The 18,381-nt window shown below is 43.1% G+C and overlaps 1 protein-coding gene and 1 non-coding gene across 2 annotated transcripts in view; one reads left to right on the forward strand and one right to left on the reverse strand.

The window, feature by feature from the left end:
• The window catches only part of LOC126413153 (uncharacterized), a 1,175,329-nt gene that overhangs the window by 367,991 nt on the left and 788,957 nt on the right, over nucleotides 1-18,381 (reverse strand). The gene's annotated exons all lie outside the window — the stretch shown is intronic.
• Nucleotides 16,386-16,460, forward strand: Trnat-ugu (transfer RNA threonine (anticodon UGU)). The gene has a single exon. It is a non-coding gene; the product is annotated as a tRNA-Thr (tRNA).

Genomic DNA, 18,381 nt, shown 5'->3' on the forward strand with positions numbered 1-18,381 from the left:
ATACGGTACGTGGGCCCCAGCGTGGTATACGCGTTCGCAACGTGCTCCTGCGGCAGTTGAGGGATGTTTCTAGTTCGTAAATCACACCGTTTACTCAACGGGCGCGCGTAAATGTCCCACGTTAGGTCTTTCAAAACGCACATTTCCTCCATCGTCCACGAAAAGGAAAGTACCATGTCCAGTCAATAAGGACACAGGCTTATAAAAGTTCCATTACAAACAGTGCGGTACAAATTTGGAATACTTCTCGCAAAAGATAAACATTATTTCATCATTCCCACATTTTAGTAAAACACCAAGGTCAGTCTTACTTGATCAATGTTCCTACCCAGTAGCATAATCTTGGCAACATGTGAATTACGAAGCGTAAAAGAAAAAGGAGCAAAATATCTTTATACAAGTAGCGCAAGCTGTCCTATAGATTAAGCCAAACGAACAAAGTCACCCTTCAAAAAAAGGTGAACTTTTTACATGACATCAAATATTATAGTATATACTTACATTAAACTAATAATAAAGTAACAGAACCTAATAAAAACGCAAATGTTAGGAGAAAATAATTTAGAACTGTCAAGACGCGAACCACCGCCCCAACAAAAATTCGTTGCTAGACAGAGACGCTACCCATTAAGCTACACCGACAACACAATTCTTATTCTTAGACATATTTTATTAGCTATTGCTATAAACATTAATCGTACATAATTATGTTACTAATTTAAATTTAATTATAACAAATTGTACCAAGAACAACGCGTTTTGGGTGGCTTTTCAGTGTGTCTCGCCTTCAAATAGCCTACTCTCATAATACGCAAGTTACAATAATTCTTTTGCCACGAATATGATGTTTCTCATTATTTTATTGGTGCGAATCACACAACTAACAACGGTTTTTCCAGTGATTCTCAATTTACTGGTGCTCAGAAACGGCATATGTACATATAGGCTTGAAATGAATGCCAATATGGCGCCTCACAAACTATGTACTGAAGGGAGACGGCGTGCGTGTGACGTAGGTCGCGTTGTGCCATCTCATTGCTCAACGCTCAGACGCACGCTCAGAAAATCTGACATGCGAGATGTTGCTCTGCACGTTCGTAAAGACTCCCGAACCTGCTACTCCACGCTATGACGTCAGAAACTCGGCACGCTCAACGCTCAACGTTCGGATGCACGCTCCGTGTGCCGACGGCTTAACGCACTGCTTTCCGGACGGGAAGGCATGCCCGGCGGATTAGTGTCGAGGTCCGGTGTGCCGGCCAGTCTGTGGATGGTTTTTAAGGCGGTTTCCCATCTCCCTCGGCGAAAATGCGGGCTAGTTCCCCTATTCCGGCTCAGTTACACTATGTCGCAAACACTTTCTCCACGTACGCGTACACAATGATTACCACGCAAACACTGGGTTACACTCGTCTGTCATCTGGTGTGAGACGTTCTGGGGGAGGGTTCAAATGGCTCTGAGCACTATGGGACTTAACATCTGAGGTCATCAGTCCCCTAAAACTTAGAACTACTTAAACCTAACTAACCTAAGGACATCACACACATCCATGCCCGAGGCAGGATTCGACCTGCGACCGTAGTTTCCCCGGGAGGGGATTGAGGGGGGAGGGTTGGGGAGGGGGGCTACTGGGGGCCGAACCGCACAATAGCTCTGAGTTCGGTGTGGGGCGGCGGTGAGGTGAGTGGACAGCTGTAGCCTGTTGTGGGGTTGTGTATCACTGCGGGCTACGGCGGGGACAAAGACTCTCCGTCGTTTCTAGGTCCCGAGTTCCATACAATACAAGTGACGACCGTTTGTGTGTGTGTACGAGTAGATATGGTGAGCGATGTCACGTACAGTGCATTCCTCCAAGACACAACGGCGCCACCCCAGAGCGTATGGTCTGTGGGCTACAAACAACAACTCTCGCTCATCTTTGGTGCTTCTGGAGGGGACGTCAACCAGAGGTAGGTACGTTCAGAATATTGTTACACCCGTTCTTTTGCCGTTATTGTAACCGGAAGGTGATATGCTGCTCTAATTGGATAATGCTCGCCCACACACTCCGCATGAAACGCAACGTGTTGTGCAAGACGTGCAGTAATTTCCCTGGCCAGCACGATCTCTCGACTTGCCTCTAGTCGAGCTCGTGTGGAATATGATAGAATGAGAAGTGACTGGCGCGACTCGTCAACAAACAACTGCCGGCCGTAGTGGCCGAGCGGTTCTAGGCGCTTCAGTCTGGAACCGCGCGACCGCTACGGTCGCAGGTTCGAATCCTGCGTTGGGCATGGATCTGTGTGATGTCCTTGGGTTAGTTAGGTTTAAGTAGTTCTTAGTTCTAGGGTACTGATGATCTCAGATGTTAAGCTCCATAGTGCTCAGAACCATTTGAACCATTTTTAAACAAACAACTCTTATAAAGCTAAGTTAACAGGTTGAGAAGACGTGGCATAACGTATCCCATAACAGTATATGCTATTATACGATCGACTGGATGCCAAAGTCAGCGCCTTTGCTGCTACTGGTGGCTACACCATGTAATAATATGCATGTTCCAGCATGGGTCGCCGGCCGTTGTGGCTGAGCGGTTCTAGGCGCTTCAGTCTGGAATCGCGCGACTGCTACGGTCGCAGGTTCGAACCCTGCCTCGGGCATGGATGTGTGTGATGTACTTAGGTCAGTTAGGTTTAAGTAGTGCTAAGTTCTAGGGGACTGATGACCTCAGATGTTTAGTCCCATTGTGCTCAGAGCCATTTGAACCATTTTGAACCAGCGTGGGTCGATACCTGTTACATCAGCACCACTTGCGCTATTGATCTGTAAACATAATCATTTCATGTAGTCCATACACACTATTGCAACTATAGATCTTGAGTCTACTAATTCTTCCCGGCAATCTAGATGACGCTCCTTACCTCACAGCTGACTGGAAATGGAATACACACACTCATTTCAATACGGCACTACGACATGTGTTCTCAGCCGACTAAGACAAACGAGCGTGCGTTGTACTGCTGACAGCTTGTTCTTGAACGCAGCGCTGCCAACTTTATGGAAAAAAATCGAGTCCTCAGTGCGGCGAGAAAAAAAAAATCGCGCATATCGCGTGGAATCGCTTCTGTCGACTGGCGCTCGACACTGGCGCTGTGACGAATGAGCCGACCGGCCGGACAGATTTTAGCCATTTATTTGGGCGCCGACGAGTGCAGCAGGGCCTGGAAAAAGGGGGGCGGTGTCCCCAGGGCGCGGCGGTGGTATCTGCGCGCGTGCACCGCATCTGGCCGCTAATTAACAGGCCAGGGCGGGGAACCCCCGTCCGACGCGTCCACTGGCTCAATAAACGTCAGCCGGCCGACGCGGCGGCACAGCCCCCGCTCTAACGCCGCTAATACAGCCGCCCGCCTCCACGTGCAACCGGGACCGACAAAAATGCATTTTTATACCAGCACGGCTGTAAAATAAAGAAAAACGCCCGGTTATCACGCTACATAGTGGAGAATGGACGAAGGCAGGATTTTACCGTCACTTGAAAAGCGCTTGGAATTAATTAAAAAACCCATAATTGCGTTTTATTTTCGGGTCTAGTCCAGTCTAACACAGCTTTTCACTTCAGTAATGTATACTGTCCTGTCACATTATAGCAGATGTTCAGAACGTGACGCAACCGTATGGTACAATGTTTCAGCACTGACGGATTTTGGTAGTGTTACATTGCCAACATCTTTCACAAACGTCGCCACACTATACCCCAGAATTTTTTTCTTTATTGTTATTTCATTTCCCCGGCCAATATCTGCAGGGGATGGGGTGTCAGTGGATACAATTGTTTTGTAATAGCAAAAGACATAACAGCAGTTGTAGAAGTATGTATATATATATATATATATATATATATATATATATATATATATATATATGAAGACCTCTCGCCGCCATTGCTTCGTTGACGACGTCTTTCCAGCATCTCGAAGGTCTACCGCGCTTTCTTCTTTGATGTGGAGTCCATTACCATACCCGTTTTGGCCATCTTGTGTCTGTCATACGCCGTAAGTGACCATACCAGAGTAGGCGCTTCCTTTCTATGTAGTATAGGATTGTGCTTTTGACATTCATAACCTCTCTGATCCTATCATTTCTAATATGGTCAAGTCTGGAGTATCCACAACTCCGTCTCCAGAAATCCATCTCGGCAGCCAGGAGGCGATCTTTCTGCCTCTGCGTTAGTTACCACAACTCTGCACCATATGTTGTGATACTTTCAATAATTGTATGGTAGATGGTATGTTTTGTTCTGCGCTTTATGTTTTTGTTCCAGAGAATACCATTTAGTTGTTTTATGGCTCGCTTGCCCTGGCCTATTTTATTGTTTACATCATCCATACTTCTACCATTGGACGACAGTGTCACTCCCAAGTACTAAAAATTATGACACCCTTTAACAGTATCAGAACCGAGCTGTAAGTCGTAAGTTAAAATATACAAGGTAGATTTAGTTATTAATTAAAATATCGACGCAGGTGAACGGAAAATGAGTGCCACACACAAATGTATAAAAACTGCTAGACAGTTGTATACGGTAAAATGGAAATGCCGATGTGTTGACTGATTGAAATAGATACAAACAGGAGTGAAGGGATGAGTGGATGTAGATTGCCAGGGATAAGGGTATCATGGGAATGTGGCATCTGAAAGTAGTGCGTAGGAAGGGTTTGTGTGGGTTGATGTTTGGAGGTGGGGTGGGTGGAGAGTTTAGAGGGATGCGGTTCCGAACTAAGACTTCTGAAATGGGTGGAGAGGATCGGAGGGGAGCTCTGACAAGGGGAGCGTGGAAGGGATCTCCTACATTTGGTACGACTGATATATACGTATCAGAATGGATTTCATGGCCGGATAGGAAAAGGCGATTAAAGTGTCGTTGGTGGAGGATGTAGAGGTTTTGCTTTGTGGGAATGTGGTGGTACAGGCAGGGAAGAGTACCAGGGTCAGTGAGCACGGGGGAAACAAGGTGTGGATAGTGTCGAATTTACAGGTAACATAGGATATTCGGAGATATTCAAAGTGGAAGAGTAGGATGGGGGATATGGTAAGTTGGTACAGATTGAGGTGGGTAAGCGGATCCGAAAGGCTAATCGGAGTACGTGACGTTTGAGGATCTGTAGGGTATAATAAGAGGAAGAAGGGGTGAAAGTGAATGTCACAATGGTATAGCGGCGGATGGGTCCGATTAGGGATTTGTAGGTGTGAAAGAGTGTGGAAAGGTGCAGTTCTCATATTTGGTCGTTAAGTAGTTTTAGTAATTTTAGTCAGTTGTGGGCTTTCTGTTGAATGGTTGGCAGATGGGGCTCCCATTTTAGTCAGCGATCAAAAGTTAGTCGGAGGTATTTTAGAGTGTTAGTTGGCTGGATAGGGCGGTCCTAAATGGTAAGTAAAAGTCGTGGGGGCGGAAACTGCAGGAGCTTCGGGCTATAATTATTGCCTGGATTTTGATATATACTCCAGTATCTGCACGCCTGTGGAATACGTTCATTGAAATTTAATCCTTATTTGAGCTCAGTTTCAGACAAAACTACAGATGAATAATGGAGCAAGTACATGAAGGCTATTGAGTGTGTACAACGTTACTGGCGACGCGCACTTGCAGATATTCGCCATCTTTCAGACTCTGAGTAAGCTCGAGTCATTCGAATGACGGACGTGGCAGCATCATATCCACAGACCGCACTTCCACTAGGCTGTAGTGTGATGACAGCAAAACAAGTGATGATGAGATAGACTCTTGAATGGTTCCTTCCGGAAAGATTACACCGCGAGGAGATCGTAGGATTTTCGACAGACTCTGGCGAATAAACGGATGACAGCAGCTGAAGATGGACACGAGCAAAACTGCTGCATTAGCGATATTAAAAAGCGCATTTTGTCCTTTCCTCGAGTCCTCTTCATGCAGCCTACATAAATAAAAGTTCAGTATTCTTAAACGTGATACGAGGCAAAGAGGAAAGTTCCGTGTCCTCTGCCGGCCGGAGTGACCGAGCGGTTCTAGGCGCTTCAGTCTGGAACCGCGCGCCCGCTACGGTCGCAGGTTCGAATCCTGCCTCGGGCATGGGTGTGTGTGTTGTCCTTAGGTTAGTTAGGTTTAAGTAGTTCTAAGTTCTAGGGGACTGATGATCTCAGCTGCTAAGTCCCATAATGCTCAGAGCCATTTGAACCATTTTGAACCGTGTGTTCTCAGTAAGAACACCAGTTTTTAAAATTTATACACTGACGGAGAAAACCGCAAAAACAAAAAATAATTAATATAGAGTAACGAAATTTCTGGAATACATTTGTCTAGGCAATATATTAAAGTGATTAACACTGCAAGATCACAGGTTAATGTAAGTGCGAGATAAGCCACTCGAAATGTGAAATTCTGATACGTTAATAACCGGTATAGCCGCTAGAATGTTGAATGCAAGCACACAAACGTGCCTATTTGTGTTGTACATGTGACGAATATCAGTTTATGGGATGGAGTGCCATGCCTGTTGCACTTGGTTGTTGAATGCAGGAACGATTAATGCTGCTTGTATATATTCTTATACAGAAGATTACAGCAACCAACCACTTTTTACAATGCTATTTATTTATTTAAACAGTGCCGTTAGCAGCTTCGAACCGACAGGTTTCTTGGGGTGGTGGTGCCCTGCAGCCAAAAGAAGATGTGAGATAACTTCTTTTTAACTGTAACTGTGCCTCACAAAGATCTTGAGTGATGTAAACAAATTGTTATTATTAAAGGGAAGATGTTTCGGTTACTTACGATGAAGAATCTGTGGCGTTATGTTCCAGTGTAGGTGGCTCATCATCATTCAGCAGCGAAAACGGTATAAAACACGCGCAAATGCTCTAAGGCACCACTCACACACTACGAGGTTTCTTCACGTGGAGGTACGTACACGAGGAAGGCAATATTACAACCATAACAATGCCAAAGACTTCCACTCTTGCCGGCCGCTGGTGGCCGAGCGTTTCTAGGCGCTACAGTCTGGAACCGCGCGACCGCTACGGTCGCAGGTTCGAATCCTGCCTCGTGCATGGATGTGTGTGTTGTCCTTAGGTTAGTTAGGTTTAAGTAGTTCTAAGTTATAGGGGACTTATGACGTCAGCAGTTGAGTCCCAAAGTGCTCAGAGCCATTTGAACCAACTTCCACTCTCAGAGATATTTCACTATGTACGTGTATGTAACAGTATAAATATACAAATTGCTTATGTTACATTACTTACTATTTACATTGAAAGAGAACTGAATAAAACAGTTATAAAGTGTTACTGCTGTGATATTACGTAAATATTATGGTATACATTGCATCAAAACTAAACGATAAGCGCCAGATGTACAGAAATAAATATTAGAACTATGGACATATTATGGCATACATGAAAACACAGTAAATGGGTTGGGATGAATGTCAATATATAAATATTACAACAGTGGACAGCTTTTAATTTAATTTTATTTTTTTTACTTTAAATTGGAAAGCAGGGGAATGAAATTTTGAAGAAAGACTGCACTGGCTAACTCTGTTTGTTCACTGAGGTGATTTTGGGGTGATTTGCTTTTATGTACATATATTTCAATCTCCTCAAGCAAATTCATAAGGCTACCTTTCTCAGCATGGTGCAATACTTGTACATGGTCTTCAATGCTCTTTATTCCATGACTGTTAGTAGTTGTGTGCATGGCAAATGTGGATTTTGAAATGTTGTTCAAACATATGGTATCTATATGCTCTTTTAACCGCGTCTCAATGCTTCTTCCAGTTTGTCCTATATAGTAAGAGGGGCAACTTTGACAGCTGAGTTTGTATTTGTAAGATTTTTGTATGGGGGGGGTTGTTATTTTTTAAGTTGTAAACTGCTAACTACTGGAGTTTGTTGTCTATGTAGAAGGTTATTTTAATGTTTATCTTTTTAAATAGGTTGCTTATTTTATAAGATACGCTCCCTAAGAAAAATAGCGCAATGTATTTTCTGCTATTTTCTACTGTGTCTTCAGTAAGTTGCATGGTTGTCTGGTGTGCAGCTTTGTGAGCTCATTGTTTTTGGATTTTTTTGTGGTAGGTTGTCTATCATGAGAGGGTTGTATCCATTGTTTGAGGCTATGGTTTTAATGATACTGATATCTTTTTCTTTTTTAACTGGTTCAAGTGGAATTTTGTGTAAGCGGTTCAGTGTGGATCTAAAACATGCCATCTTATGCTGGTTTGGATGACAAGATGAGATGCTGATGTTTATGGTTTTTGTTGGTGATTTTTACGTCTAGGAAATTGATGCTGTTGTTGGTCTCATGTTCAACGGTGAATTTAATGTTTTTGTGCATGCTACTCAGATTTGTTGTTAATGTGTCTATTTCCTCATCGGTGTCATCAAAAAGTATGATTGTATCATCAACATATCTTTTGTAGTAGATGATTTGGCTGTTGGTGTGACTGTTAGTTCAAAAAATGTCTGCTCTAAGTGATTTGTGTAAATATCTGCTAAAATCCCAGCTAGGCTGCTACCCATTGCCACCCCACCTTTATGTTTGTCCATTTTGTTATTGAAACTGAAGTAATTGTATGACAGTACAAAGGTAACTCAATGTGCTCGCAGATCTCTGCCACACTTAGTTTCTTATGTTTGAGTAGATTGTTTATGATAGTGTTTATGGTGTCCTCTATAGGGACGTTAGCGTAAAGGTTTACTATGTCAAGTGATTCAAATCTGGCTGTCGGTGGAATGTAACCATCTTTAATTTTGTCAATGAGTTCGTATGTGCTCTTAATGGAGAATTTGTTTTCAAAGGTATAAAACGTATTAAGCAGAGTAAGCAGTTTGTTATTTAACTTATGGCTGTCCCTAGAGTTCACAATTGGCTTGATAGGACAGTTTCCTTATGGGTCTTAAGCTGTGACCGGAGCTGAGGTGCAGTGGGGTTCATGGAAATGCAGTCAGTCATGCACTTCCCAAAGCTTTCTTCAAAATTTTATTCACCTGATTTCCAATTTAAAGTAAACAAAAAAAGTGTCCACTGTTGTAATATTTATATATTCATATCCATCCCAACCTACTAGTATTTACTCTGCTTTCATGTATGCCATAATATGCCAATAGTTGTAATATTTATTTTTGTTGGTTGGTTCAAATGGCTCTGAACACTATGGGACTTAACATCTGAGGTCGTCAGTCCCGTAGAACTTAGAACTACTTAAACCTAACTAACCTAAGGACATCAAACACATCAATGCCCGAGGCAGGGTTCGAACCTGCGACCGTAGCGGTCGCGCGGTTCCAGACTGAAGCGCCTAGAACCGTACGGCCACACCGCCGGCATCTATTTCTGTACATCCGGCCCTTATCATTTACTTTTGTTGCAATGTATGCCATAATAATTACGTAATATCACTGCAGTAACACTTTATAACTGACTGCTTTATTTATTTATCTTAATTTTAATTAGTTCTCTTTCAATGTAAATAGCAAGTAATGTAATATTAGCAATTTGTAAATTTCAACTGTCGCATGTAAGTACATAATGAAATATCTCTGAGAATGGAAATCTTTGGCATTGTTATGGTTGTAATAGCGCCACTTTTGTATACGTACCTTCACATGATTAAACTTCTTGGTGTGTGAGTGGTGTCTTACATTATGTGCATATATATACACAAAAAAGTGCCTTATACAGTTTTCGCTGCTGCAAGATAATGAGCAACCTACACCGGAACACAATGGCGCGGATTCTTCATCATAAGTAACCGAAACTTCTTCCCCTTAATAATAACAATTTGTTTACATCACTTAAAAATACGATCTTGTTTAGGCTGCAGGGAACCAAAACCCCAAGGAAATTTCGTTCGGTGGGGAAACATAAGGAAAAATTTAATGTAAAACGTAAACTAGCCGTCTGAAGATGAACATGTCGGTTCGAAACCGGTAACGGTGCTGTCCAAATAAACAAACAGCGTTGTAAAATGTGGCTGGCTGCTTTAATCTTCTGTGTAAGAATCAACCTATATTCTATATACAGCCACGGGTTCAAAATGTCAGTTTGTGACAAAATAGCAATGGTGATTGCAGATGACACTGGAGTTGTCGTCTGATGATGTGCCATATGTGCTCGACTAGAGACAGATCAGGTGATAGAGCAGGCCATGGGACATGTCGACACACTGTAGAGCACGCTAGGTAATAACAGCAGTATGTGGGTGACCGTTATCCTGTTGGAAATTACCCCAAGGAATACTTTCAGGAATGGCAGCACAAAATGTCGACGCATCAGATCAACCTAAAGATTTGCAGTAACGATGTGTAGGATACCCATAGGGTGCGTCTGCTGTCATAAGAAATTGTACCCCGACAATAACTCCAGGTGCAGGTCCAGTGTGTCTTGCACAGAGACAGGTTGGTTGCAAGCCTTCAATGGCCCTCTTTCTGACCAATACATGTCCATCACCGCACCGAGGCAGAACCAGCTTTCATCAGAAAACACAAAAGACCTTCACCCTGCCCTCCAACGAGCTCTCGCTCGACACCACTGAAGTCGCAAACAGCGGCGGTTTGAGATCAGTGGAATGCACGCTAGAGGGCGTCTAGCTCGGAGCTGTCTTTGAAGTAACCGTTTTGTGACAGTTCGTTGTGTCACTGGGGTGCCACTGCTATTCAGATTGCTGACACAGATGTGAAACGATGCGACAGAGCCATACGGCGAACACGATGGTCTTCCCTCTCGGTAGCACCACTTGGCCGTCCGGAGACTGGTCTTCTTGCAACCGTATGTACATTCTCGTGACCATCGCTCCAGTAATGATCTACAGTAGCTACATTCCTACCAAGACTTTCCACAATATCGCAGCAGGAACATACAGATTTTCTTAGCCCTATGACACGACCTCGTTCGAAGTCAGTGAGACGATGATAATGGCGTCTTTGTCGCATTAAAGGCAGTCTTGACTAACGTGAACTCATTACCTCCAGGACAGTTACAGCGTCTTTTTAAAGCAAACCTGATTTTCATCCTCATAGCGGCGTCTGTAGAAACACGCCTACCAACTTTCGTTTATGTCGCACAATTCCTCTTTCGTGTTGCGATTTTTTTTCCGTTGGTGTATTGTAAAGAGTGCGATGAAAGCATACAATGATCTTCTAGATAAGGCAAAAATTATTTCATCATTCTCACTTCTTAACAAAACCCTAAAAGTTTATTAAGTAACTGGTTCTGTTCAATACGGTAGCAGTATTTTTAGAACATGTGAATACAAGAGACGTGAAACAAGAGGAAAATCTCCTACTGCAAGTTTTGCACGATCTCTTGCAAACGAAGTCAAAAAAACTTTGGTAGCACTGATTACGGCAATTGACTGCAGGTTTAGTCTGCCTGTCCTACGCTGACTACAATTCCATGAACACAAATTAAATAATGTTCTCTGAACAAAAGTCGGAAGAAAGTTAATCTTCTGTCTTGATTCACTATTCGAAAGAATAGTTCCAAACTAACAGTGCTCAGTGAAATCTCTAGGCAGGCGGTCTCTGCCCATACACGATAATTCTATTCACTATTCTTTTCTACTGAAGATAACCACTGTGTATCTGTCGGCAACTGTTTCTGTCTCACTCGACGACCTGAAGTCACGGCGAACGTTCTGCAGGAACTCGCTGGCAGGACCTACAACTTGCAACTGACAACTTCTGCTCGTGCACTGTTACTTAAAGAGATCGTCTCTCTTCCTGGTGATGCTGCCGCGCATGCAAGTCCACGGTACTTACGGTATCACCTGTCGCAAACTCTTCTTGTGTGGTGTCTCAGTATACCATAAACATGTTGTTGTTGTTGTGGTCTTCAGTCCTGAGACTGGTTTGATGCAGCTCTCCATGCTACTCTATCCTGAGCAAGCTTTTTCATCTCCCAGTACCTACTGCAACCTACATCCTTCTGAATCTGCTTAGTGTATTCATCTCTTGGTCTCCCCCTACGATTTTTACCCTCCACGCTGCCCTCCAATACTAAATTGGTGATCCCTTGATGCCTCAGAACATGTCCTACCAACCGATCCCTTCTTCTGGTCAAGTTGTGCCACAAACTTCTCTTCTCCCCAATCCTATTCAATACTTCCTCATTAGTTATGTGATCTACCCATCTAATCTTCAGCATTCTTCTGTAGCACCACATTTCGAAAGCTTCTATTCTCTTCTTGTCCAAACTATTTATCGTCCATGTTTCACTTCCATACATGGCTACACTCCATACGAATACTTTCAGAAATGACTTCCTGACACTTAAATCAATACTGGATGTTAACAAATTTCTCTTCTTCAGAAACGCTTTCCTCGCCATTGCCAGCCTACATTTTATATCCTCTCTACTTCGACCATCATCAGTTATTTTGCTCCCCAAATAGCAAAACTCCTTTACTACTTTAAGTGCCTCATTTCCTAATCTAATTCCCTCAGCATCACCCGACTTAATTAGACTACATTCCATTATCCTTGTTTTGCTTTTGTTGATGTTCATCTTATATCCTCCTTTCAAGACACTGTCCATTCCATTCAACTGCTCTTCCAAGTCCTTTGCTGTCTCTGACAGAATTACAATGTCATCGGCGAACCTCAAAGTTTTTATTTCTTCTCCATGAATTTTAATACCCACTCCGAATTTTTCTTTTGTTTCCTTTACTGCTTGCTCAATATACAGATTGAACAACATCGGGGACAGGCTACAACCCTGTCTTACTCCCTTCCCAACCACTGCTTCCCTTTCATGTCCCTCGACTCTTATAACTACCATCTGGTTTCTGTACAAATTGTAAATAGCCTTTCGCTCCCTGTATTTTACCCCTGCCACCTTTAGAATTTGAAAGAGAGTATTCCAGTCAACATTGTCAAAAGCTTTCTCTAAGTCTACAAATGCTAGAAACGTAGGTTTGCCTTTCCTTAATCTTTCTTCTAAGATAAGTCGTAAGGTCAATATTGCCTCACGTGTTCCAGTGTTTCTACGGAATCCAAACTGATCTTCCCCGAGGTTGGCTTCTACTAGTTTTTCCATTCGTCTGTAAAGAATTCGTGTTAGTATTTTGCAGCTGTGACTTATTAAGCTGATAGTTCGGTAATTTTCACATCTGTCAACACCTGCTTTCTTTGGGATTGGAATTATTATATTCTTCTTGAAGTCTGAGGGTATTTCGCCTGTTTCATACATCTTGCTCACCAGATGGTAGAGTTTTGTCAGGACTGGCTCTCCCACGGCCGTCAGTAGTTCCAATGGAATATTGTCTACTCCGGGGGCCTTGTTTCGACTCAGGTCCTTCAGTGCTCTGTCAAACTCTTCACGCAGTATCGTATCTCCCATTTCATCTTCATCTACATCCTCTTCCATTTCCATAATATTGTCCTCAAGTACATCGCCCTTGTATAGACCCTCTATATACTCCTTCCACCTTTCTGCTTTCCCTTCTTTGCTTAGAACTGGGTTTCCATCTGAGCTCTTGATATTCATACAAGTCGTTCTCTTATCTCCAAAGGTCTTTTTAATTTTCCTGTAGGCGGTATCTATCTTACCCCTAGTGAGATAGGCCTCTACATCCTTATATTTGTCCTCTATCCATCCCTGCTTAGCCATTTTGCATTTCCTGTCGATATCATTTTTGAGACGTTTGTATTCCTTTTTGCCTGTTTCACTTACTGCATTTTTATATTTTCTCCTTTCATCAATTAAATTCAGTATTTCTTCTGTTACCCAAGGATTTCTACTAGACCTCATCTTTTTACCTACTTGATCCTCTGCTGCCTCCACTACTTCATCCCTCAAAGCTACCCATTCTTCTTCTACTTTATTTATTTCCCCCATTCCTGTCAATTGCTCCCTTATGCTCTCCCTGAATCTCTGTACAACCTCTGGTTCTTTTAGTTTATCCAGGTCCCATCTCCTTAAATTCCCACCTTTTTGCAGTTTCTTCAGTTTTAATCTACAGGTCATAACCAATAGATTGTGGTCAGAGTCCACATCTGCCCCTGGAAATGTCTTACAATTTAAAACCTGGTTCCTAAATCTCTGTCTTACCATTATATAATCTATCTGATACCTTTTAGTATCTCCAGGGTTCTTCCATGTATACAACCTTCTTTCATGATTCTTAAACCAAGTGTTAGTTATGATTATGTTGTGCTCTGTGCAAAATTCTACCAGGCGGCTTCCTCTTTCATTTCTGTCCCCCAATCCATATTCACCTACTATGTTTCCTTCTCTCCCTTTTCCTACACTCGAATTCCAGTCACCCATGACTATTAAATTTTCGTCTCCCTTCACAATCTGAATAATTTCTTTTATTTCATCATACATTTCTTCAATTTCTTCGTCATCTGCAGAGCTAGTTGGCATATAAACTTGTACTACTGTAGTAGGTGTGGGATTCGTATCTATCTTGGCCACAATAATGCGTTCACTATGCTGTTTGTAGTAGCTTACCCGCATTCCCATTTTCCTATTCATTATTAAACCTACTCCTGCATTACCCCTATTTGATTTTGTGTTTATAACCCTGTAGTCACCTGACCAGAAGTCTTGTTCCTCCTGCCACCGAACTTCACTAATTCCCACTATATCTAACTTCAACCTATCCATTTCCCTTTTTAAATTTTCTAACCTACCTGCCCGATTAAGGGATCTGACATTCCACGCTCCGATCCGTAGAACGCCAGTTTTCTTTCTCCTGATAACGACATCCTCTTGAGTAGTCCCCGCCCGGAGATCCGAATGGGGGACTATTTTACCTCCGGAATATTTTACCCAAGAGGACGCCATCATCATGTAATCATACAGTAAAGCTGCATGCCCTCGGGAAAAATTACGGCCGTAGTTTCCCCTTGCTTTCAGCCGTTCGCAGTATCAGCACAGCAAGGCCGTTTTGGTTATTGTTACAAGGCCAGATCAGTCAATCATCCAGACTGTTGCCCTTGCAACTACTGAAAAGGCTGCTGCCCCTCTTCAGGAACCACACGTTTGTCTGGCCTCTCAACAGATACCCCTCCGTTGTGGTTGCACCTACGGTACGGCTATCTGTATCGCTGAGGCACGCAAGCCTCCCCACCAACGGCAAGGTCCATGGTTCATGGGGGGGGACCATAAACATAGTGAAGTGTATTTAAACTAATTTTGACAGTGATTTGTGTCTTGAATTTAGAGAAGTGTCTAGATGAACCGATAGGGCGAATTCCTACCTGTCCGAGCGCAGAACTGGCCTGGCACATTTTTAACAAGGAATTGAAAGTCTTTTCTATGAAAGTAACAAGGTGCTTATTCCGTGGAAGACGGTTATTCGGTGTAACTTTAATTACTTTGACAGTCACAGCCGTGGGAGCTATCGTTTTACGACCCTGAGTACGGAGTAAGATTTTAATTAATTTAGGGCTTAATATTCTGTTATTAGGTGGCAGTTACAAAGGGGAATTGTCCAAGCCACTTTACTGCCTAGGTCGATAACTTCTATCCAGTGCGCCTAGGTGTCGGTGGGCCAGTTGGTCAATCAACTACCTGTCCCGCAAGTACAGTACGCGCCCAAAGGGTAGGAGGACCGCCGCAACGGTCAACGTAAAGTAAGCACGAGATGAGCAGAGGAAAGAACACAGGCTGTCAGAAAAAATATGTAAAGATTTTGGGCAACCAAGCTGGGAGTTTGTCTCTTGTTGTGGGTTGACTTTAAGTGATCGATATACTGCGAGATGCCAAGCGTTTTCTCCTTCCCATGTAATAATAGTTACCTTATTTTCCGAATTTCGCAGTCGCCGTTTTGTTTTCTCTTGAAGATGTGGTCCTGCTATGCGGTGCCACGTATTCAACCGTGGGCTTCTTTTCCGACTGCAAAGGGTGAGAGCTATAGGAGAACTTCTACATTTAAATAATTAACTGCGAAATCATAAAGCACTGATTCCATAATTCTTCTATATCCAAATAGGTTCTCAATTCACGACAACTGAAAATTAACAAAGATTTTCAGACATCACGTTCATACACGATGCTTCAATGCTTCACCAAAATCACAAGTTCGTAGCTAACTAGATATAGCCTGGCATAGATTTTATGTAGTAACGTTCATTTTTCTTTGGTGCTTCACCATTCTCGTTAGGCTACTTTCTCCTTTAAACTTATAAGAACAAACACCATATCCATATAAGTATATAGTTCTGGCAATACCGGCCATGACCTTCTTCTTCTGTGCGGATGCCCACATATTCCCCGAACTCTTACGGGACTTGGTAAGAATGTCTTCCAGGAGTAATGAGTGTGCTGGGGTGGGACACTACGAATGTGTGTGGACATACAAGGTGAGAATGTGGGTCTCGCGGGAGGTGTGCGCGAGATAATCCCTGTAGTCGCCCTATCCTCTGTGCCCTCGGTGGCTCAGATGGATAGAGCGTCTGCCATGTAAGCAGGAGATACCGGGTTCGAGTCCCGGTCGGGGCACACATTTTCACCTGTCCCCGTTGATATATATCAACGCCAGTCAGCAGCTGAAGGTATTAATATAATTCTAATTTAATGCCTTCTCCTTTGGAGTCCACAGCACTTCCAAAGCACGACTGCAAAGTACAAGCGACCTCTCACTGATGAGTCTAAATTACACATCCGGCGTCGCTTTCTGCGCTGTTCCCGCATTTTTCTTTCTCACATCTGTACATAAATTCCAACAGAACTTGGCACAATAGGTGCTCTTTACGCTACTACTGATTAAAGTCACGATTTTGACTCGCACATTTTCCATCAGTCTAATAAAAGGGAACTGAGGCAGGTGGCTATGCTTTATAGTACGATGTACTACTACACAATAAGGATTCCAGTCAAGTGTATCTATGACCTAATGTAGGTTTTAATGGCGGTTATCGAATAAAAAAAAATTATATTAATCATTTCGTTTCAAGACTGCATGGAAATCCACTACTTCCATGTGCATTTTCTTTTACTGCTCAGACTTTGACAAAAAAAACTGCAATTACTATTGTGCTAAATGATCAGGACTGTCTTTATGAGAACAATTTTTGCTTTTGATCAACAGTGCATCAATAAGTGTATGCATTTCATATCTTTGTTATTGTAATTATGAAAAATTTTATGAAATCATTATTGGCCACTGCCCAAAACAATTTGTAGAATTTTTTGTGGGGAGCATGGGGCTGTGTAAGTAGGCTGTTTAGGTTTTTATACTGGTAACGCCACGTAGCGCTCTGTATGAAAATCACTGGCTGCGCTGTGCGCAGTCTGTGGCTGGTTGGCATTGTTGGTATATTCGCTATTGTAGTGTTGGGCAGTTGGATGTGAACAGCGCCTAGCGTTGTGTAGTTACAGGTGAGCCGCCAGTAGTGGTGGACGTAGGGAGAGAGACGGCAGCATTTTGAGAGTGGACGATCTGGACTTGTGTCCATCAGAAAGAGTAAATTTGTAATACTGTATATCATGAACTTATATATATATGATGACTTTTGAATATTATTAAGATAAATAGTTTATTTTCTATCATAATCTTTCATTTGCTAACTATTCCTATCAGTAGTTAGTGCCTTCAGCAGTTAGAATCTTTTATTTAGCTGCCAGCATTGGCGCTCGCTGTATTGCAGTGGTTTGAAGATTTTTGGGAGGTAAGTGATTCATGAAAGGTATAGGTTATTGGTGTTGATCAGAATAAGTAAAGAGCGAAATGTCTGAGTACGTTCAGTTCTGCTGAGCTGTTTGAAAATCAGATAATGTAAGAGGTTTGTCAGCACAGTAATTCATTAATTCTTCTAAGGGGACGTTTCAGTGTGAGATGTTGAGCATTGTATCTTAATACTGGTACGAAGCCGGTTTGATGGCTGTGCTGAGCGTTTCTTGGAACTTTGTTGTACTGCTCTGGCTGCTACTTCGAGCTCCAGCGCGTCGCTGCCTGGAAGTAAACACGAATGGCAGGTGGCGTGCGGAGTAAGCGCAGTACCGGTACCTAATGCCGCTGCTGCCTAATTTTAGGCTGCCCAGAATGTTGCAGAAGCCCGGAAAGCGCGGACAAACTCCGGGCTGCCAGAGGATCGACTTGTAGCGCAACTCGGCAAGGGCCGCTGTTTATAGCGGGGGGTCACGCGACTCCGCCCACTCACTCCGGGCACGTTGTTTTGACGGGCGAGGCCGCTCTGCGCATAATTTGGACCGAGAACGAACGCGCACGCGCATTTCCGTTATCGCGTCATAATGCGCCGGCACTAGCGATACCCCACAGATACGCAGTCGGAACCCTGTCGCTTGGTTCCATCTTGGTGCACGAAGGAATGGTTTGCTCGGCTGGAGGTATGCGATAAGACACGGATAATGTTTGTGTCTGAAGACGCTATTTCCAGTAAAACTTCAACTTTTATTAGTC

Source organism: Schistocerca serialis, chromosome 7, assembly GCF_023864345.2.
Source record: "Schistocerca serialis cubense isolate TAMUIC-IGC-003099 chromosome 7, iqSchSeri2.2, whole genome shotgun sequence".
NCBI classification, from domain to species: Eukaryota; Metazoa; Arthropoda; class Insecta; order Orthoptera; family Acrididae; genus Schistocerca; species Schistocerca serialis.